Source organism: Schistocerca serialis, chromosome 1 (genome assembly GCF_023864345.2).
Source record: "Schistocerca serialis cubense isolate TAMUIC-IGC-003099 chromosome 1, iqSchSeri2.2, whole genome shotgun sequence".
In the NCBI taxonomy this organism is placed as follows: domain Eukaryota; kingdom Metazoa; phylum Arthropoda; class Insecta; order Orthoptera; family Acrididae; genus Schistocerca; species Schistocerca serialis.
This window is the reverse complement of record NC_064638.1, coordinates 878101363-878125579: the sequence shown is the minus strand read 5'-3', so window position 1 is coordinate 878125579 and position 24217 is coordinate 878101363. Positions and strand designations below refer to the sequence as shown.

At 38.0% G+C, this 24217-nt stretch overlaps 1 long non-coding RNA gene across 1 annotated transcript in view; it reads right to left on the bottom strand.

Moving 5' to 3' along the window:
- Positions 1-1467: 1467 nt before the first annotated feature.
- LOC126410816 (uncharacterized) overlaps positions 1468-24217 on the bottom strand; it is a 121562-nt gene continuing 98812 nt past the window's right edge. The window contains exons 2-3 of the long non-coding RNA XR_007575211.1: positions 5784-5914; positions 1468-1537 (exon numbers count right to left, since the gene is read on the bottom strand). This is a non-coding gene — a long non-coding RNA (uncharacterized LOC126410816). The remainder of the gene's footprint in view (positions 1538-5783; positions 5915-24217) is intronic.

Here is a 24217-nt window from a genome sequence, read left to right as displayed (position 1 = left end):
TCATAAGCTCACAAACCTCATACCTCCTGTCTGGTTCAGGTTTATGGATCATATCTTCATGATCTGGACCAAAACACTGTATACTCACTCCTCCACAACCTCAACAGCTTCTCTGCCATCCACTTCATCTGGTCCTCCTCAGCTCAATGTGCCACCTTCCTCAACTTTGACCTCCCCGTCTCTCATGGATCCATCCACATCTCTGCCGATATCATGCCCAAAAATCCCTAACAGTACACCTGCATTTTGACAGCTGTCACCACTTCTACACCAAAAATTCACTCCCATTTAGCGTGGCCACCTAAGGATGGTGTATCTGCAGTGACAAGAATTCTTTTGTCCAAAGAGGGCATTCTACTGCTCACCCAACCTGCACAACATCTGGAACCATCTATATGTAGCTCCCACTCCCAACTCCTTGATGAAAGGGTCACGTTCCTGTTGCCACTCAGTGGCACAACAGAGAAATTCTTTGCATCTGTGATCCTCCTACCCTGAGTCTGTGTAACCTCACTGCACTGACACCCTCTACCAATAGTCTCTTTTTCCTCTGTCTTGTCACCTCTCACAGTCCACACTTCCACATCATCATCATCATCATCATCGTGTGAGTTCCACATCATCATTATCACATGCTGCAGGAGCTAATATAGTAATTTGTATTAGCTATATTCACAGTATGTGTGATCATGAATACACGTGATTTAAAAATTAACAGTCTCATTTATGGCAGATCATTCTATTCATTAAGAGCTGTAATATATGTCATGGGGAAATCTGACTGTCAGAGATAAAATTTGACACTATTATGAAAAGGATAGATTGATACTCACTATACAGCACAGATGCTAAGTAACAGTTAGGACAATAAAGAAATTGTCAAACATGTTCCTTTTTGGCATCTGAAACACTTGCTACTTTTTGACCATTGTTCTACAATATTCATAACCATCCTTTGCAGTAATTAATAATTTTATTTTTTGAAAAAAAGCAGGATTATAATACAGAGATGGAAACACTCTGTATGAAGACTTTTAGGTTTTAATGTTAGTACAGAAAGATATGAGCTATGTGTGCACATTCTAGTTTGATAGTTATCAGAGCTTATTAATTGTCTTTTGCATAATAAAGTGGGGTTTAAGAACATATTAAGATTATCTTCACTAGTACTCTTACAATTAATGCATTAAATTGTAATATAATTATTATTCATACTGCTATAATGTTTCATAAATTTAAGTCATGTAATTGTACTTAAGTTACATTAAGCATGCATCTTTGAGTTCTTTCTACCTCTTGAGACTCGGGGGACTCCATGAAATATGATTCATGTAATGTAACAGAATGTAACTTGAGACAGCAGATACTATGAAATTGACATTCACATATTCATCATACTGTTTGTAACTATTTTACATGAGCAGAAAGTCCAATATTCAGAATTAAAAACATGAACTTTTCACATACCTTTCCAGTGCACAGTCTAGTTGCTGCACAGATGAGCTCTTTTGTTAAATTGGAAGGTTCTCAGTGTTTGCTGAAATTTGAGGAAATGAAATTCTGGTTAAACTTCCTTGTGTGCCTTTGATGTTAAAATGTGATTTCAGGGAGTTGATGACAACAGAAAATCAGTATGATATATCTACACAGATATCTCTGTGCCACTTACTAGAACAGCTATTACTTAAGTACATTGAGAACTGTGAACAAATAAACTGTGAATAGTGACACAAATTTCTTGAGTTAACATTCATTTTTCTGTGTATACGATTTCTGCTTAACATCGTTCCCATTATTGTTTCTTCAGTTCAGACACAGGGATCCACCAAAGTGTCATGATGGTTAGGGCACTCGACTTACATCCTTGTGGGATTTAATTATATGTAGATATTAATAAAATCATTTTGGTATGAGTAGGTAATTGTTTGGGTTTTTATGCTGGTATATTTTCATCAGAAGCTCAAAGTATACCTGTCATCAGCAGCCAGCATTGTTTCTTATCATTAGCTTCCATTAACAGGCAGACTGATGCTGTTCTTGCAGACAAGGGTGTATTGATATGGATGTTACTTCCAGAAAGAAATTTTCACATTCATGAAGAATATATATTGTACTGAAAGTTACTGACAAACCCTTGCCTTCTGTATGTAATGCTATTCCAACTAAGGTACCCATGAAAACATCACAGCTCCACTCAGTCAGAAGTCCTGCTCTTCTTTCCAGTCTCTCCAGAGACTTTCCAACATTCGTTACCAGAATAACACCTATGGAAAGAGCGACGTAGTGGAGGGCAGCTTATATGGAACCTGGAGTTTATTCTCAGAAGACTGTCATCTAAATTAATCAGATTCATGAAAATTCTAGAGAATTCATTCATTGTGTTTTGTAGATACCATTAGGAAGGAAAACCTCAAACGATGTGCAGTGGCGACGGACGGAGGGTCCTGGTGTGGTTGTAATGTGATGGACTCTAATGTCCCACTCGGCACAGTTTGTATGTGGTCTAATGGGGAAGAGTGGAGTGAGTCCAGGAGGTGGGCATGAAGTGACTCACTGTCGCTGTTAATGTCACACATCATTATCTCAGGAGCCCACTCAAGTGGGAATTGTTATGCTTCACTTATGTGAGAAGTGTCTGTAGTATCGGTGCCACGCCAGTGATCAGTGTTGAGATGTCAAAGGTCATTGAGGTGATACTGAGCTGTTTGTAATTATTTGGTGGCATCCTCGATTCATCTCCATCAACTGGCTGATACTAGTGTGTACTTCAGTGGACCTGTCACACCAGACACTCCCCGCCCCATCACCTCCTACACACTTGTTAGTTAATTTCCAAGTGCACGTGAGTCTCCATGATTTTCTGCCTGATAACATATCCGTCATATTATGTGATACCAACCTCATGATTACCGCTGCCTACATGGGACAGGCAGCTGGATGCAAGCACCGTCACACAGTTTCATGCATGCCGCCCCTTTCTCAACAGCAAATGCATGGCAGTACTCAACGCACATTTTTCATCGGTCAGTACACTCACTATCACCTCTCTGACTTACACCATCACAGCCCCCAGAACACCTCTTTTGAATGCAACAATGCAAGTCAACACCAACATCCCTCCCTCTTCAAATACCACTGCGAGTCACAAACAATTAAAGTTGCTACCAAGACTATGCCCTGCTGGCAACCCATTAATCGCACCACAAACATTGCGCTTGTGGCATAGCCTCCACCCCCCAGCACAACTTGCTGACTACGATGTATCTGCCATCGCATCCACCGTCAGATATCCATCTACATCACTTCTGACAGGCAACGCCCCACCACAGCCTCTCCTCACTTGCTCCACACTATGGGAAGGGGCTGTGTGGTGGCGTAACATCTCTGACTGGAGAAAAGGAACATCGCTACCCAGAAGGCAAGGAGAGTTTAGTTTGCTGTGGATGCTTCTAACGATTAAATGAGTTATGTATATTGTGCTTAGCAATAAATATTGTGGAAATTGTATTTTTTATGCTGTCACACCTCCGGTACCCCACCTCCCACTGTGGTGAAGCTGAATTTCCATGTTGTGCCGCCATCTTGCTGCTAAGTTGAAAATCTGCCCTCTATTTTCAGAATAAATTGCTTTAACTTTCGTAAAACTTCTGAATTAAGTAAGTCATTTAAGGAAAGAGGCCCCAGTTTCTTTTAACGTTGTCACCATTGCTTTTCATTTTAACATAAAAATAATTTTGAAAAATACGGAAAAATCTGCCAACCAGTTGCACAGATTTTCTATATACCTTGACCAGGTTTCGTCACCTCTAAGGGTGACTTCATCAGAATGTAAGGTAATTACCTAAAATGAATATGTCAGATTAAATATCTTATCTAATAAAAGTTTACATTAATGTAAACGAGTGTAAACCAAAAAGTACTTACATGAAGAACATATCGTCAAAGATGTACAGTGATTTAAGAGCTGATTTGCTCAAGTCATACATTAAAATATAAGACATAATGTTCTTCAAAAAGTCAAACATTAAAACATAAGTAACACCAGTGTGGTGTGAGGAGACTGACTTTGTGGCAACTAGTCACGCTGCCAAGTAAACGTAATGTAGGGAGCGCCACAAGCGGGCCACTGGTAACGTGAGCAAAACAATTTTGTATATTACACATTTTCTGAAGTAAATCATACGTATAGACAATATAGCTTTTAACAAAAATTAATTTTATAAATTATTGAGTAACATTTATAAATGAGCTTCAGATGGGATGAAATAGTACGAAGTTCGCTACGTTTTATGTAGCACAGGTAGAACCAGAGTTAAATATGACTGGAATTACATACGTAATGAAGAACATCAGTTCATTATATGACGCAAAATTTTAAAAGAAAGCTTGCATAACTAGGGCACAGAGGTCATCTGGTGTGTTAGTAACGAGCGTAACTTAACAGAGGTAAAATAACGTTTCTGAAAAGGAGGAGAAAACCTGGATTATAAGTATCATAAAACTGAGAGCACTGGTTTAAAAGCATTAAAGAAATTTCTATTTTTCAACTGTACTTGTTCATTCAACGTGTCGTCTTTATTTGGTGTGTGCCTGAAAATTTCAAGTTCTTCCAAGACATCAAGTTTTCTCCCTTTCTTTTCTCTATGCAGAATTGTCATTTTACTAAAAATAATTCAAAACCCGAAACTGCCTTTTATATTGATTGCATGTAAAACAATTAAATCCCAATTGATGGGTGGTGACGTTGAAATATGTTGAAGACGAACCTTGCTCACAGAGACCTTCAAATCCAAAAACCAATAAAAACATTGAATGTGTGCATGTTCTTGTGAGATCAGAACAGTGTTTAACAATAAGCAATGACTGACCTGTTAAACTTAAAAATTTTCGCCATAAATCAAATTTTGACCAATTTTTGCACATGCAAAAGTTTGTTACAAAACTGTGCTGAATAACCTCATAACTGAGCAGAAGGGGAATCGACGAAACATGGGCACTGATCTTGAGAGGACTGCCAATGACGACAAACGATTCAGTCATTTGATCACAGGTGATGAATCCTGGATATTTGGTTAAGATCCTGAGACAAAGTAGCAAAGTGAGGAGTGGCACACTGGGACATATCCTTGATTGAAATAATCTCAAATGAGCAAATCGAACACTAAAACAATGCTGATTTGCTTTTTTGATATTAGGTGTACTATGCGTAAAGAGTTTATCCCTCCTGTCCAAACTGTCAAGTGTTTTATGAAGATGTCCTCGAAAGGCTCAAGAAAGGGGTGTTCTAAGTGAGAATGGACATTGGAGACGAAGTGGATTCTGCATCATGACAATGCCCCATGTCACACAGCCACTTCTATCATGGAATTTTTTATCTCAAAAGACATCCCTGTTGTTCCACAGCCCCCATATTCACATGATATGACTCAATGTGACTTCTTTCTTTTCCTGAAACTGAAAAATGTTTTAAAAGGACATCATTTTGGGACTCTAGAGAACATTCAAAAGAATGTGATCGACATTTTAAAGGCCCTACCAGTTGAAGCATTTCAGTGCTGCTACCAAGACTTGGAACAATGAATCTGCCAGTGTCTTGCTGTTGAACGGAACTACTTTGAAGTAATGTGTAATGTCATCAAAAATTGTGTGATTGAATTTGTGATGCAAACTGTCCATGTGCCCTTACTCTAATTGCATGATAACTTTTATCAATATCTTTCTCCAAAATGCCTTCATCACAGGTGAATCACTGAAATTTAAATTGAAATGTTTACGTCACTTACCAATTGAAATATCCATCTAGTCACAGAACAGTGTCACTTCTTTCTGTCACAAGTCCTCTGCAAGACAGTCAATGTCCTGAAGTACCAGATGAAGGGCTGTTCTGGGACCTTCAGTATGTGACACTGATCACCTATGTAATGAAAGAAACTGTTGGAATTATATCAATCGATAATATTATTTACACTGTTATAAAAACATTTAAAGTTTCATCATTCATTATTACATTGACAATATTGTTTTAAAAGTGTATGATGGTTCCAAGGAGCAGAAAACTCTGAAAATAAATTTTTGATACATAATAACCGTAAAAAACAGTTTCACTCACATTTTTTTTTTTCAATTAACTGCTTCTTAACTTCTAGAGTAATAGCACCATGTTATGACAAATACTATGAATCATTCACATAAATTTATATCATTTGACGAAACTATTGTAAATGTTGTAACAGCTATGTTGAAATTAAAATCGAAAACAAAACATGAAAATACGTGAAAGGAATGTGATATTGCCACCTATATCTTAGTTACATCAACAGAGTTTATGAACCACTCATCTTTTGATGTTCTCTGAGACATGGTGTTAAGCAGCACAATGACACCATTGCATAGAGATAATATTGACAGTTGTCCCATATAAAAACTTACTGAAAATGGTATTTTAATACTGTCAGAGAGTTATGTTCTTCCTGTTGATCCCATGTTTTTTGTTGAACTTATGTCTGGAAGGATGTCACACACTAAGGACAAGAATGCAACAACTATTTACAGGACAAACCGCCAGCCATTAAAGAAAATAATTTAGTAGCACAACAAGATTTTGGGTATCAATGTTAGATTGTGGAAAGAAAGTTGTTCATGGTGACATTCTTGCAAGAAATATCCTGACTTCGTTAGTGTAAATACAGAGTTAGAGGTCCACTTTTGATGACCTCTTACATCATCACTGCCAGAAAATACTGTTTTAATAGGAATCTGTACAAGCAGTTTTGGAAGAACAGTGATTATATTCTAAATTAGTATGTGGCATGTAATACTGAGAGGTTTCAGAGGAAAACAGGAAACTGCTCATATCTATATCATCATTGGTAGCACAGGTGTATATCCTCCTCACCTCCTCTGTGTCATCATGTTGGTATTCATTGGCCAATTCTAAGCTGATTATTGGGTATCAGATGAACCTCTAGTAGCAACAATATTCAGTTGCTCCTGACAGTGACAGTGGGGGAAGTTGGCAGTAGCTCAAGTTTTTATAAAAATGTTGTACTTGAGAAATACCAAGAATAACTAGTTTACCAGCCCACTTGCAGCTGGTTTGAAGCTAGCTTCAGTTTCCTAAATGTGACAATGAATCTGGTAAATGCAAAAGGAAGGAGTGCCAACCATAAGAAATCAAATCCAACAATAAGTATGCCTTGTTTCCACAGTGAAGTACACTGAGCTCTATAGTTAATAAAAAACACAATATGATTGACACTTAATTAAGAAACACAATTTGGAACCCAAAACTACTCTTGAATTCCTTATATGAAATTTCTGAAAGATATCTAGATCCAGGCATTGCAATTAGCGCATTATGTACTGCTATTTAATATAAGGTCCATCTATTATGCAAAACACTCTCCAGTGTTTTCCATAACAGGCAAACCTTATATTCACACATTCATTTATACTTGTTCCATAGATAATGAATATGACATTTCATGATGATATGGAACATGTCACTTTAATGTAAGTTTTCTTTATACAAAATAATTAATTTTTTTTAAATTTTTTTTACTGCTGCTACTTCATATATAAAAATTCATCTGTTGAGTAGAAGGAGTTGTCATTCAGAAATTCTTTTAATTTACTTTTGAATGTTGATTGGTTATCTGTCAGAATGTTAATTGGCAAATGACCAAAGATTTTTGTGGCAGCATAATTCACCCCTTTCTGTACCAAAGTGAGATTTAATCGAGAATAATGAAGATCATCATTCCTTCTAGTGTTGTAGCTATGCATTTGCTGTTATTTTTTAGTTGCAGTGGGTTATTAATAACAAATTTCAAAGTGGGTAGATGTATTGTGAAGGTACTGTGAATATAAAAATAAATATCTGCAATGTGATCTTGGGTGGGCTTGAGCAGAACAATAATTCTGATTACACACTTTTGTGCAATGAATACTTTCTCTCTTAAAGGTGAATTGCCCCGAAATATGATGCCAAATGAAATCAGTGAAGGAAAATACGCACAGTAGGCTAATTTACTGATATGTTTATAATAAAAATTTCCAATAACCCTAATAGCGTAAGTAGCAGAACCTAACTGTTTCAGCAGATCATCGATGTAATAATTTTAACTGCACACATGACAACTGCAAGAACTGCACATCCAAATGATGAATATTACATACTATGAAGGAAGTCTGTAACAAAATTAATATTCGCTGTCACAATATCACACCTGTTCCATCCATACTACTGTCCTCCTTCAGTTTTGTGTGAAAAAAAATGCCAGATTAGCAAGCAGTTTTCACATTAAATTTGAGAGCAGAGAGCAGACAAATGGAAAGAGTACACTGAAGGCCTCCACAAAAGGAAGGAACCATCTCATAACATGATAGGAGAAGAAAGGGCAGTCAATATGGAAGACATAGGGGATTCAGTGTTAGAGTTGGAGTTTAACAGAGCCCTGGAAGACTCATAATTAAATAAGGCAGAATGGACAGATGACATTCCTTTGGAATTTTAAAAATCATTGGGGAAAGTGGACGCCAACAAATGACAGTTCAGGTTGGTGTTTAGAATTTATGAGACTGGAGTTATACCATTAGACTATAAGAAAAATATCATCCATTGACTGCTGAAGATAGTGAAGTGTGAGAACTATTGCAGAAGTAGCATAACAGCTCATGCACCCATGTTGTTGACAACAATAATATACATAAGAATGGAAAATTGAAGTTTAGTTAGATGACAGCCTGTTTAAGTGCAGGAAAAGCACAAGTAATTCCTGGAAAGGTAGGGCTGACATAGTGCCTGATAATGTAAGCAAGAATTAAGAAAAACCAAATACATTTATGGGATTTGTTGGCCTAGAAAAATTGTTTAGCAATGTAGAATGGTGCAAGATGGTAAAATCTCTGTGAAAACTAGGATTAAGCCGTAGGAAAAGATGGATAATATACAATATATATGAGAAGCAAGAAAAAACAATAATAGACAACCAAAAACAAAGTTCTCAGGTTAAAAAGGTATAAGACAGGGATGCAGTCTTTCACCCCTACTGTACAATTTACGCACTGAAGGCAGAAAATCCAAAGATATTCTGGTCATAAGTGAAGTATGCTACTGGTAAGACACAATCAATGCCTTCTATGCCCAATAGCAATGGAGACACTATCAAAGACAGTGCTGCCAAAGCAGAGTTACTAAACACAGCCTTCTGAAATGCATTCACAAAAGAAGATGAAGTAAATATTTCAGAATCTGAACCAAGAACGGCCGCCAGCATGAGTAACATAGAAGTAAATATCCTCAGAGTAGTGAAGCAACTTAACTCACTTAATAAAAGCAAGTCTTCTGGTCCAGATTGTATACCAATTAGGTTCCTTTCAGAGTACGTTGAGGTAATAGCTCTATGCTTAACAACCATATACAACTGTTCGGTCGACGAAAGATCCGTATCCAAAGACTGGAAAGTTGCGCAGGTCACACCAATATTCAAGGAAGGTAGTAGGAGTAATCCACTAAATTGCAGGCCCATATCATTAATGTCAATATGCAGCAGGATTTTAGAACATATAGAGTTCGAACATTATGAATTTCCTCGAAGAAAATGGTCTTTTGACACACAGCCAACATGCATTTAGAAAACATCATTCCTGTAAAACACAACAAGCTCTTTACTCGCATGAAGCATTGAGTTCTACTGACAAAGGATTTAAGATTGATTCCGTATTTAGAGATTTCAACGGCTTTTGACACTGTACCACAGAAGCGGCTTATGGAATATCATCTCAGTTATGTGACTCTACTCATGAGTTCTCTTCAGAGAGGGCACAGTTTGTAGTAATTGACGGAAAGTCATCAAGTAAAACAGAGGTGATTTCTGGCGTTCCCCAAGTTAGTGTTATAGGCCCCCAGGCTGTGGCTAAGCCATGTCTCCGCAATATCCTTTCTTTCAGGAGTGCTAGTTCTGCAAGGTTCGCAGGAGAGCTTCTGTAAAGTTTGGAAGGTAGGAGACAAGATACTGGCAGAAGTAAAGCTGTGAGACCGGGCGTGAGTCGTGCTTCGGTAGCTCAGTTGGTAGAGCACTTGCCCGCGAAAGGCAAAGGTCCCGAGTTCGAGTCTCGGTTGGGCACACAGTTTTAATCTGCCAGGAAGTTTCAATCGGAGCAGCCGTCTTAGGTTGTTTGCAGATTATGCTGTCATTTATTGACTAGTAAAGTCATCAGAAGACCAAAACAATTTGCAAAATGATTTAGAAAAGATATCTGTGTGGTGCAAAAACTGGCAATTGACACTAAATAATGAAAAGTGTGAGGTCATCCACATGAGTGGTAAAAGGAAACCATTAAACTTTGGTTACACAGTAAATCAGTCAAATCTAAAGGCCCTAAATTAAACTAAATAGCCAGGATTTATGATTATGAACAACTTAAATTGGAAGGAACACATAGAAAATGTTGTGGGAAAGGCTAACTAAAGACTGCATTTTATTGACAGGACACTTAGAACATGTAACAGATCTAGTAAAGAACTGCCTACACTACTGTTGTCCACCCTCTTTTAGAATGCTGCCGCATGGTGTGGGATCCTTACCAGATAGGATTGGATCAAAGAAGTGCAGCATGTTTCGTATTATTTCAAAATAGGGGAGAGAGCGTCACTGAAATGATATAGGATTTGGGCTGGACCTCTACAGAAAAAACAGAAATTCCACATGCAACAAATGGGAAGAAATCTTCATCAAGCAATCCAAATAAAAGGTTGTTGGGCAGAAGAAATGCTGATCTTCCCCCACGTCTCAACGATTTTTTATGTGTGGGCCTGAAGAAGAAGAAGTGATAACAGTAGGTAGTGTCAAGTGCCTCCTCCCTCCTGCCTCAAGACAGACTCCAGTGGATTCTCAGTCAGGTAACAGCAGCACTAATAGAATGAAAAGGCAAGAGGAAGGCATCTCTTTGGGAAATTCAGAAAGGCTGGTGTTGGTGGGAAGGATCCATATGGCACAGGCTGTGGAGCAGTCATTGAGTTGAGGGATATCATGTTTGGCAGCGTGTTCAGCAACAGGGTGGTCCACTTGCTTTTGGCCACAGTTTGTCGGTGGCCATTCGTATGGACAGACAGCTTGTTGGTTGTCATGCCTACATAGAATGCAGCATAGTGGTTGCAGCTTAGCTTGTAAATCACTTGACTGGTTGCACAGGTAGCCCTGCCTTTGATGGTATAGGTGATGTTAGTGACCTGCCTTGCCATCTATAGTAAGTCAGAGTTTAGTAACATACTACTGTAGGGACTGTAAAGACAAAGGTGGAGTAGCAATTTATGTTAAGGATAGTATAGCATACAAAGCTATAGATATTAAGAAACACTGTGTGGAATAACAATTTGAGGTACGTGCAACAGAAATAATAACTCAATTCTACACTTAATAATGTTGGCTGACTACAGGGCACCTTCAGGTGACATAAAAACTTTTCTACATATAATGGAACTCCTGCTGTCGGGGTTACTAGCAAAAGCAAAGGATATTGTAGTTTTAGGTGATTTCAATATAAAATTTATGACAGAAAATAAGAATAAAATTGACTTTGAGATTGTGATAACCTTATGTAAACTTCCCAACAAGAAGTACATCTAAGTCCCAAACTATGATAGATAACATTGTTTTAGATGTAAGTAGACATAATTATACTGTTAGGCAGGTTATAAGTGGGCTATCAGATCATGATGGACAAATTCTCACTCTTTATGATGTTAATCTGTTCAAAAAACAGTTTCCTCAATGGAAATTCATGAGTAATGAACGAAGAGGCAAAAAAAACTTTCAACAATAGATTGCAGCAAATGGATTGGTCTTTAGTATGTAGCCTTGATAATGTTTATACATAATTTAACTGTTTTATAAATGAATTCTGTGCTCATTTTGAAGAAATATTTCCAAAGAAATGGGTCAGCAACAGTGCTTCCAATTCTGTAAGTAAGCCTTGGATTACAAAAGCTATAAAACAGTAATGTAAAACCAAAAGGGAAACTTATGCTGCAATAAGCTTATCTAAAGATGTAGAAAAATGGGAACACTATAGATTATACTGTAATATTTTAAAGGAACTAATATAGAAATCAAAAGCCCTTCATTATGAGAAGAAAATAGATAATTCTAACAATAAAATAAAAACAATTTGGAGCATTGTGAAAAAAGAAACAAGAAGATTTACAACAAGCAAAGAAGATGTAAATAATATCAGATATGAAGGTAACTTAGTAGATAACCCCAAAAGTGTGGCTGAGATTTTTAATAAACACTTCTTATCAGTAACTCAACAGATTGGTTGCAAGTCCAATGTTGATGAAGCTGGAACTCTTTGTCAGGCTGTATATTCAAACACAATTTCAGAAATGTAGCTTAATCCTGTCACTATAGATGAAATTCAAAAAATCATCATGTCTCTAAAGAGTAAGAACTCTGCAGGGGTTGATAATATTTCTAGTAATTTATTGAAATATTCTTGTGTGTGAATAAGGGACATTCTCTGTCATATTTTCAATGCTTCCCTTCAGAAAGGTGTTGTTCCTGTTCCCAGTAGACTTAAGTATGCCATTGTGAAGCCCCTGTACAAAAAGTGTAATAAAACTGAACTAACTTTGACCTATCTCTTTGGTGATCGCTTTCTCTAAAATTCTAGAGAAGCTAATACATGTAAGAATTACTGATCATCTCATGAAGAATGGAGTTCTCAGCAAGAGCCAATTTGGCTTTCAAAAGGGCCGTTCAACAGAAGACGCAATCTGTGCACTTGCAAATGAAGTCCTAGAAACCCTTAATGAAAAAATGCTAGCATTTGGTGTCTTCTGTGATTTGTTTAAAGCGTTTAACTGTGTTGATCACCAGATTCTCTTGCAAAAAGCAAAATTAGTAGGAATAAGTGGTATTGCAGGCAATTGGCTTCAGTCATATCTCCAAGGCAGAAAACAAAAAGTTGTCTTGAATGGCTCAGATGTAGTATGTGATGTGTCCTCACATCCTGAATGGAGTTCCATTACATGTGGAGTGCCTCAGGTCTCGATTACTGGGCCACTATTATTCCTGATTTTTATAAATGATCTACCATCGTGTACAAGCCTGCTGTGTAAATTTACATTATTTGCTGACGATACTACAATTTTTTTGAGCAGTAGAACAGATAGTAATCTTGAGGAATCCATTAATCACATACTCTCAGATGTGGTTAACTGGTTCAAGGTGAATGGTCTCTCATCAAATTCCAGTAAGACCTGCTTTATTCAGTTCTGTACAAAAACAGAAAAAGAGAGAGATAAGTGTGACATGTGATAATCAGCCAATAGAAAGAATGGAAACAACAAAATTTCTTGGAGTGCACATTGACAAGAAAATGAACTGGTCTTCACATATTATAGATCTCTGTAAGAGGCTTAGCTCTGCTATGTATGCTTTATGGGTTGTCACTACATGTGTTGAACCTAACACTGGAAAAGTGGCATACTATGGCTATTTTCACTCACTCATTGAATATGGCATTATTTTTTGGGGCAACCAGTCATTAGCAAGGAAAGTGTTCATTGCTCAAAAGTGAGCTTTAAGAGTTATATGTGAATTGTGCCTAAGAGACTCATGTAGAAATAGCTTTTAAAAACTTAAAATATACGCAACTATATGCCGATATATTTTTTCTCTCACGTGTTTTGTCTATAAAAATATAGAGATATTTCAACCAAACAGTATTTATCATGAGCATAACACCAGGAGGAAGAATGACATACACAGTGAGCATAGAAATTTGAGCTTGGTGCAAAAGGGTGTCCACTACACTGGAATAAAACTCTTCAATGCTCTTCCTCCTTAAATATAGACAGAGAGTCATAACAAGAGTAAGTTTAAGAAAGCACTAAAAATATTTCTCCTAGAAAAAGCTTTTTACAGTCCAGATGAATTTTTAAATAAATAAATTGTAAAATTTTAATATTAGATAGTACAAGTTGACATAACGCCACTAAGAACATTACTTAACTTGAGCTCTGTACCTGTGTGTGCTCTGTATCTGTTTTTCCGTAGTGCTTTAATGGTTCTAAGAAAATATGTATCATCTTTTTTCTGTATTGCTGCTCAAAGAATTTACTGTATAAATTTTTATATAATTATATTTAAAAACAAAGATGATGTGACTTACCATACGAAAGCGCTGGCAGGTCGATAGAAACACAAACAGACACATACATACACACAAAATTCAAGTTTTCGCAACAAACTGTTGCCTCATCAGGAAAGAGGGAAGGAGAGGGAAAGATGAAAGGAAGTGGGTTTTAAGGGAGAGGGTAAGGAGTCATTCCAATCCCGGGAGCGGAAAGACTTACCTTAGGGGGAAAAAAGGACGGGTATACACTCGCACACACACACACACATATCCATCCACACATATACAGACACCAGCAAACATATGGTGTTTGTATATGTGTGGATGGATATGTGTGTGTGTGTGCGAGTGTATACCCGTCCTTTTTTTCCCCTAAGGTAAGTCTTTCCGCTCCCGGGATTGGAATGACTCCTTACCCTCTCCCTTAAAACCCACTTCCTTTCGTCTTTCCCTCTCCTTCCCTCTTTCCCGATGAGGCAACAGTTTGTTGCGAAAGCTTGAATTTTGTGTGTATGTATGTGTCTGTTTGTGTTTCTATCGACCTGCCAGTGCTTTCGTATGGTAAGTCACATCATCTTTGTTTTTAAATATATTTTTCCCGTGTGGAATGTTTCCTTCTATTATATTTTTATATAATTATGTACTCAAATGTCTGTATGTGCTATAAGATTATCACATTGTATTTGTAAAAAACTGACTCATTTCACGTCCTTGTGAACCCAGCACAGTTGGACCTATGGAACATGAAATAAAATAAAATAAAATCATAAAGTAAACTTGTTATATACTTTTGCACCAGACTATAAAACTCCATTCTGAACCCTAGAGAGGGTTGCATAGTCTATATGGAAATTAGTTTTACTTCTAACATTCCACTGGTCAGTTGTCAAGTTCATCCCAAATCCACTCCTGTTGTTAACCACAAATACCATTAGGTAATATATATGTTGATATGTAAGTATAAGAACCCCTAGCTTTTGGAAGAGGTTACTGTACGCCATGCAATTATCATATTTACACAATATTCTAATTGCACACTTCTGAAGAATAAATACTCTTTCACCTTAGCTGAAATGCCCCAGATGATTGTAGCACAGGCCAGAATTGAGTGAAAGTAAGAAAAGTGTGTTAGCAGTCGCATCTACAGGTCAAAATAGCAAGAGAGTTTTATGAGTGCAAAGCAGGCAGAACTTAAATTTTTGGTTATCTTATCCACGTGACTGTGTCACTTCACTTTATTATTCATGTGGATACCCACGAAATTTGTGCATGGTGCCTCATTCAGTGTATGCCGATTGATCTCTACTTCTGATACGGTACATGTGAATATTATTTTGTTTTTGTTTTGAACTGCATAAAATGAGTCTTTGTAAGATTAAGGGTTAAGCTTTTGGCTGTGAACTACTTGCAAGCCTCTTCCATTATTCTCTAGCTAATGTCTGGTATGGATTTGTTTGTGCCCTTTATCAATAAACAAGGGTTGGACAAATATATGGGAACATTGTGAGAAATGTATGCTTGAATATAAATGTGTTAGCCAAACTTGCAGGTTGCACTGTTGCATTTGACCATAAATGGCCCCTGTACAATATCCTTAATATGTTTCAAGTGTCAGTCATGGTCAGAACAGTGTTTTGTGTATGTGTGTCTGCATTGTGTCATGTTGAAGTGCATGGAAACATATGAAAATTGTTGGTTCTTGTATTGTGGGTGCTTCCATAACCAAGGGTTCTGAAGTACTTGGTGTTTCAAGTATCGAAGATTTATACCACATACAGGGAAAGCAGAAAAACATCATCCACTAAGCCACAACATGGATGAAAGTGTGTGTTGAATGATCATGGTGGATGGAAATGAACAAGATTGTGATGAAAAATACAGGATCAGCAGCTTTCATTTTGGAACTCAGTGTCACACTTGCAAACCTGTCAGTATTAGAACAACACAAAGGAACTTCCACAAGTAGGAAACTTCAAAGTGAACTAGAATGTCAAAACCACTCATGTTCATAACATGAAAATGTGGTACCGAAGCCATAAAACCTGGACTGTGGAGTAACAGAAGAAGGTCATTTTGTCATATGAGTCTTGTTTCATACCATTAATAATGTCTGACCAAGTTTACAGCCGAAGAGTGAAACATGACAGGGGTTTGATGATGATATGGGCCATCATAACACAATATTCCAGGGGCCTGCCAAGATTGCATGACCATTTTGGCTGATCAGGTCCATCACAGGGTACAATGTTCATTGTGATGCTGTGTTCCAAGATAACAGGGCCCCGTTTGCATAATCTAGGATTGGTTTTATGAGCATGAGGATAAATTATCATCCTCCCATGGCCATCACAGTCACCAGGACTCAATATTGTTGAGCATTTGTGGTCTACTTTGGAGAGAAGGATGCATGATCCCCATGCGTCTCCATTATTGTTACCTGAACTCGTCACTGTTTCGCACAAATAATGATGTAAAGTTCCCTTGAAAACCATACAGGACCCGTATTTATCCATTCCAAGATGACTGGAAGTTGTTTAGAGTGCCAAAGGATTTCCTACACCATATTAGGCATGGTAATGTGTTGTGTTTCCATATTCTTATCCACATCCTGTACTTGTGCCATTGGGAAACTTTACAGTTTTTGAAAGAATACTCCACTAACCCTAGTAAATTATATACACAGACCAAAAACTGTACCAGGCCAAGCACCAAACCTTGTATCACACTATATTTAACACTTCTCCACACCAAATTTAATCTTATTCCTGTCATATCATTTGTTAATGTGACCCTCTATGTCCCAATTTTTAAGATGTCTCCATCCCTGCATTGGAAAGACTTTAATGCCACTCCAGCAACATTTTATGACCTAAACAGCCAAAGGCTCACTGAAAAGCCAACAGCGTAAATTTTGTTGTCTGGTTCTTCTAGAACTCTGTATGTGAGATCATATACTGCATTCTTCATTGAGAAGCCTTTATGGAAGCCAAACTGAGTTGTTAAAAAGTTATTCTCAGAAAAATGGTTCAATACTCTGTTGTAAGTTACTTTTTCAAAAAATTTTGTGTAGGTGGAAAGGGGGAAATAGTCTATAATTAGAGGTCAGTTGCTTATCTCCAGTTTGGTATACTGATCCATTAACTGATTTCTAAGTTGACTCAAGCGTGTGCTACCAAAATATCATAGAATTTCAACACATTGGCTGTGATATCAGCACAGCCAGAAGATTGACCCAATGATGTTTGCAATCACTCTGAGAGATGACTTGGCAAAACATGTATCTAGTGGTGAAGTGTGCATTTCCAGTGTAAATAAGTTTATTGGATATGCTTTCAACAGACTATTATTTTTATGAGTTACTTTTACAAAAAAATCATTGAATTTAGTAGCCCATGATCTTAATTTCATATTATCTGTCATCATTTGCCTTCCAACATTATTCATTTTATGCCTAATAATGCTTCAAATTGTTCTTGTCTTGTTTTTAGAATTTTGAATTTTTTGCATAGTGCATTATTTTTTCTTTTAAATGACACATTGAAGAGTTTTGCAGTGCTGTGTTTAGTGCCTTTTTAACTCTTGATTAGAGCTAGTCCTTTGGAAGGCACATGATATTTTGATCCCAGATGTTTGTCACCCTCTTTCTTGGCTTACACAGTAAATGTCCCTGAGCCATTGTAGAGAAAAATGACATTCATAGTCTTGTAAGAATATTTTCAGGAAAGAATGACATTTCTGGTCTACTGTCTATTCTTTGCAAACTTCTTTCAATTTTCCACACTGTAAACTTTCTCTATTTGGAGTAACTGAGTCAGTATTTACAATGCCATGAAATATTTCTTTTCCATTCCCAGTTAAACCTGACTGATGGAGGTACTTTACTGCTCTCCTAACAAAGATATTTTTTCCCCTTAATTTAAACCTAAATCTAGTCACACACATCCTGTTTACGCAGTATATGTCAAAATTTATACAAGGACCCTACTTCACTTACATTCAATAGTCAGTTGATACTGTATTTTATGGGCTATGAGACACACTTTTTTCTTTAAAAAATTGCCTCCAAAATTCAGGTGCATCGTACTCAAAATTAATATAAAAATGTCCAGAGTTTGATTTAAAATTCTTGCCATTTTAAAAAATGGCCATATATTCAATGCCACAGTAAACCAGTCTGTACCTGGCAACATTGGTTTTACCTGGTAGCAGCAGTACATCACTGTGACGAACATGATTTGCAGGTATTCACAAGGTTGCTGACACTGTCTCCCTCCCAGCCCACGATCACAAATCCAGAACACTGTCTAGCCTATGATGCATCATTGGATTCTATGATGCCAGTGAACTTGAATTGGAAGCATTTCATGTTGTCGGTAATAGTACAATATTTTTAAGCACTGTATCAAATTTCGTAATGGAAAAATATAAAAGGTATTCATATGATGCGGGCCATAAATTGAAAGTAATAGCATATGGAGAATAACATGGAAATAAATCAGCTGAGTGGCATTTTGGCACTCCACCAACAGGAAAAACCAATTTCAATTGGTAGGCTACTAAAAAGGGACTGGAAAAAATGAGGAAGACTAAATCTGTAAGTAGAGGACTGAATGCTAAATGGTCAAAACTAGAAGATGACATATTGAAATGGATACAGGGACACTGTCAAAACGCCATTGGAATCAATACAAAAATAATTCAAATACACATTTATTAGCTAGCACTATCGTGGAACTTAACAGAATTTAAGGACACAGTTGGTTGGTGCTACAGGTTTATGAAGGTTCATGGACTTATCATGTGAACGAAAACCAAAATATCTTAGAAAATTCCACTAGAGTATGAATGGAAAATACTATTTAACATCAAAAGAGAACCAGTGTGTAACTAAGCCAAATAGTGACTATGGATGAAACTCCTCTGACATTTTATGTGCCGAGTAATAGAACTGTTGCCATGGAAGGTGTTAAAACTGTAACTATAAAAGTAAGTGGACATGAAAAAAATTGCACTACACTGTTGTCCTTTTTTGTTGTGCTGATGGTACTAAACTTAATCCAATGAACACTTTCAATAATAAAAAATGCCAAAACATTCTGAAATACCACCAGGTGTTGTTTTTCATGTACGTGACAAGGGCTGGATGGATAGGGTTGGTATGAAATTATAGATTAACAGAGTGTGGAAGAGAAGGATTTGTGCTTTATTGAAGAAGGGTTCTCTTCTTGTGCTACATCAGTTTAGTAGCCATTTGAAAAATTCTGTAAAAGATAAACTGAGACAGGAAAATACAGAGCTTGTGTTATTCTGGGAGTACTTGCAGCTGAGAAGGAAAAGCAGTCCTGTAACATAGAAATACAGCGTTAGTAGTGTGCTGCTTGACACAGTCACATCAATTAAACATCTGGGTATAATGCTGCAAGCGGGATGCACTCTGGCCTTGTGAGGCAAACTGAGGAGCTACTTGACTGAGAAGTAGCGGCTCTGGTCTCGTAAACTGACATACAGCCGGGAGAGTGGTGTGCTGACCACATGCCCCTCCATATCTGCATCCATTGATGCCTGTGGGTACCGTTGGGCCTTCATGGCCTGTCAGGGTGTAGTTTAGTTTAGTAATGCTGCAAAGCAATATGAAATGAGCATGTAAGGATGATAGTGGTGAACGTGGATACTAGACTTCATTTTATTTGGAGAATTTTGGGAAAATGTAGCTCATCCATAAAGGGGATGGCATACAGAATGGTAGTGCATCCCATTCTTGAGCACTTTTCTGGTGTTTGGGATCCCCACCAGGTTGGATTAAAGGAGGACATTGAGGCAACTCAGAGGTGTGCTGCTAGGTTTGTTACCATCGGGTTCGATCAGCAGTCAAGTATTATGGACATGTTTCACGAACACAAATGGGAATCCTTGAAGGGAAGATGCCGTTTTTTTCGTGGGGCACTATCGTAGAAATTTTGAGAACTGGTATCTGAGCCTGACAGCAGAATGGTTCCACTAACGTCAACATACATTTCGCTTAAGGACCACAAAGATAAGATGCGAGGAATTAGGGCTCGTACAGAGGCCTTTAGACTGTCGTTCTTCCCTCGCTCCATTTGCGAGTGGAACAGGAGAGGAAGTCACTAAAGGTGGTACGTGGTATCCTCTGCCATGAACCATTTGAAAGCTTTTTTGAAAGACAATCCCATATTCTTCCCCCACCTCAGGAATTAGTCATCTTGCTTGGGCTTTTACTCATTTTACCAGCAGAACTGGTTCCATTCACCACACAAGCGACTTACATGGCGTCCTCCTCCTGCCCCCCCTCCCCCTCTTGCCCCCCTCCCGCACTCTTTCCCCTCATACATTCCAACTGTGTCAGTTTTAACTACCATTTGTGATTTATGCTCTATACAAATCTTGTGCTTGGGCGACACTGGCATCCTTCTCAGCTTGGTACCCCAAGCAGCCACTGTAAACTGTGACACGTCCTGTACGGAAATGTTACAGACATGGAGTTTCTGATGTTTCTGACATCCCGTCCAGTTTGCCGCCCCAAATGTCAGGCTGTTTCATTTGGGCCTTAAACCGGCTCTCTTTACCAATGTCGTAAATATACGTATTCCACTCTGTAGCTGATCTTTGTTTACCTATGTTGCAAATGTAATTATTCCACCATGTAGCAGACAAAACGTAACATTCACACTTTTCCGGCACTGGGACGGGGTTCAATTACAGAAAGCAGCACCAATTTTAAACTTACATGCTCACCGGTGGTAGAGCCAGATGAAAATATTTGCACTAAAATGTGAGCCACACGAGATTAATTTTTCTATTAAGATTATAATAAAAGTTTTGTATATACATGTGTTGTTGTGGTCTTCAGTCCTGAGACTGGTTTGATGCAGCTCTCCATGCTACTCTATCTTGTGCAAGCCTCTTCATCTCCCAGTACCTACTGCAACCTACATCCTTCTGAATCTGCTTAGTGTATTCATCTCTTGGTCTCCCTCTACGATTTTTACCCTCCACGCTGCCCTCCAATACTAAACTGGTGATCCCTTGATGCCTCAGAACATGTCCTACCAACCGATCCCTTCTTCTGGTCAAGTTGTGCCACAAACTTCTCTTCTCCCCAATCCTATTCAATACTTCCTCGTTAGTTATGTGATCTACCCATCTAATCTTCAGCATTCTTCTGTAGCACCACATTTCGAAAGCTTCTATTCTCTTCTTGTCCAAACTATTTATCGTCCATGTTTCACTTCCATACATGGCTACACTCCATACAAATACTTTCAGAAGTGACTTCCTGACACTTAAATCTATACTCGATGTTAACAAATTTCTCTTCTTCAGAAACGATTTCCTTGCCATTGCCAGTCTACATTTTATATCCTCTCTACTTCGACCATCATCAGTTATTTTGCTCCCCAAATAGCAAAACTCTTTTACTACTTTAAGTGTCTCATTTCCTAATCTAATTCCCTCAGCATCACCTGACTTAATTTGACTACATTCCATTATCCTCGTTTTGCTTTTGTTGGTGTTCATCTTATATCCTCCTTTCAAGACACTGTCCATTCCATTCAACTGATCTTCCAAGTCCTTTGCTGTCTCTGACAGAATTACAATGTCATCGGCGAACCTCAAAGTTTTTATTTCTTCTCCATGGATTTTAATACCTACTACGAATTTTTCTTTTGTTTCCTTTACTGCTTGCTCAATATACAGATTGAATAACATCAGGGAGAGGCTACAACCCTGTCTTACTCCCTTCCCAACCACTGCTTCCCTTTCAAGTCCCTCGACTCTTATAACTGCCTTCTGGTTTCTGTACAAATTGTAAATAGCCTTTCGCTCCCTATATTTTACCCCTGCCACCTTTAGAATTTGAAAGAGAGTATTCCAGTCAACATTGTCAAAAGCTTTCTCTAAGTCTACAAATGCTAGAAATGTAGGTTTGCCTTTCCTTAATCTATTTTCTAAGATAAATCGTAAGGTCAGTATTGCTTCACGTGTTCCAACATTTCTACGGAATCCAAACTGATCTTCCCCGAGGTTGGAAACCAGTTTTTCCATTCGTCTGTAAGGAATTCGCGTTAGTATTTTGCAGCTGTGACTTATTAAACTGATAGTTCGGTAATTTCACATCTGTCAACACCTGCTTTCTTTGGGGTTTGAATTATTATATTCTTCTTGAAGTATGAGGGATTTAGCCTGTCTCATACATCTTGCTCACCAGATGGTAGAGTTTTGTCAGGGCTGGCTCTCCCAAGGCTGTCAGTAGTTCTAATGGAATGTTGTCTACTCCCGGGACCTTGTTTCGACTTAGGTCTTTCAGTGCTCTGTCAAATACTTCACGCAGTATCATATCTCCCATTTCATCTTCATCTACATCCTCTTCCATTTCCATAATATTGTCCTCAAGAACATTGCCCCTGTATAGACCCTCTATATACTCCTTCCAACTTTCTGCTTTCCCTTCTTTGCTTAGAACTGGGTTTCCATCTGAGCTCTTGATATTCATACAAGTCATTCTCTTATCTCCAAAGGTCTCTTTAATTTTCCTGTAGGCAGTATCTATCTTACCCCTAGTGAGATAAGCCTCTACATCCTTACATTTGTCCTCTAGCCATCCCTGCTTAGCCATTTTGCACTTCCTGTCGATCTCATTTTTGAGACGTTTGTATTCCTTTTTGCCTGCTTCATTTACTGCATTTTTATATTTTCTCCTTTCATCAATTAAATTCAATATTTCTTCTGTTACCCAAGGATTTCTACTATCCCCCATCTTTTTACCTACTTGATACTTTGCTGCCTTCACTACTTCGTCCCTCAAAGCTACCCATTCTTCTTCTACTGTATTTCTTTCCCCCATTACTGTCAATTGTTCCCTTATGCTCTCCCTGAAACTCTGTACAACCTCTGGTTCTTTCAGTTTATCCAGGTCCCATCTCCTTAAATTCCCACCTTTTTGCAGTTTCTTCAGTTTTAATCTACAGGTCATAACCAATAGATTGTGGTCAGAGTCCACATCTGCCCCTGGAAATGTCCTACAATTTAAAACCTGGTTCCTAAATCTCTGTCTTACCATTATATAATCTATCTGATACCTTTTAGTATCTCCAGGGTTCTTCCATGTATACAACCTTCTTTCATGATTCTTAAACCAAGTGTTAGCTATGATTATGTTGTGCTCTGTGCAAAATTCTACCAGGCGGCTTCCTCTTTCATTTCTTAGCCCCAATCCATATTCACCTACTACGTTTCCTTCTCTCCCTTTTCCTACACTCGAATTCCAGTCACCCATGACTATTAAATTTTCGTCTCCCTTCACTATCTGAATAATTTCTTTTATTTCATCATACATTTCTTCAATTTCTTCGTCATCTGCAGAGCTAGTTGGCATATAAACTTGTACTACTGTAGTAGGTGTGGGCTTCGTATCTATCTTGGCCACAATAATGCGTTCACTATGCTGTTTGTAGTAGCTTACCCGCATTCCTATTTTCCTATTCTTTATTAAACCTACTCCTGCATTACACCTATTTGATTTTGTGTTTATAACCCCGTAGTCACCTGACCAGAAGTCTTGTTCCTCTTGCCACCGAACTTCACTAATTCCCACTATATCTAACTTTAACCTATTCATTTCCCTTTTTAAATTTTCTAACCTACCTGCCCGATTTAGGGATCTGACATTCCACGCTCCGATCCGTAGAACGCCAGTTTTCTTTCTCCTGATAACGACATCCTCTTGAGTAGTCCCCCCCCCAGAGATCCGAATGGGGGACTATTTTACCTCCGGAATATTTTACCCAAGAGGACGCCATCATCATACAACCATACAGTAAAGCTGCATGCCCTCTGGAAAAATTACGACTGTAGTTTCCCATTGCTTTCAGTTGTTCGCAGTACCAGCACAGCAAGGCCGTTTTGGTTATTGTTAGAAGGCGAGATCAGTCAATCATCCAGACTGTTGCCCTTGCAACTACTGAAAAGGCTGCTGCCCCTCTTCAGGAACCACACGTTTGTCTGGCCTCTCAACAGATACCCCTCCGTTGTGGTTGCACCTACGGTACGGCTATCT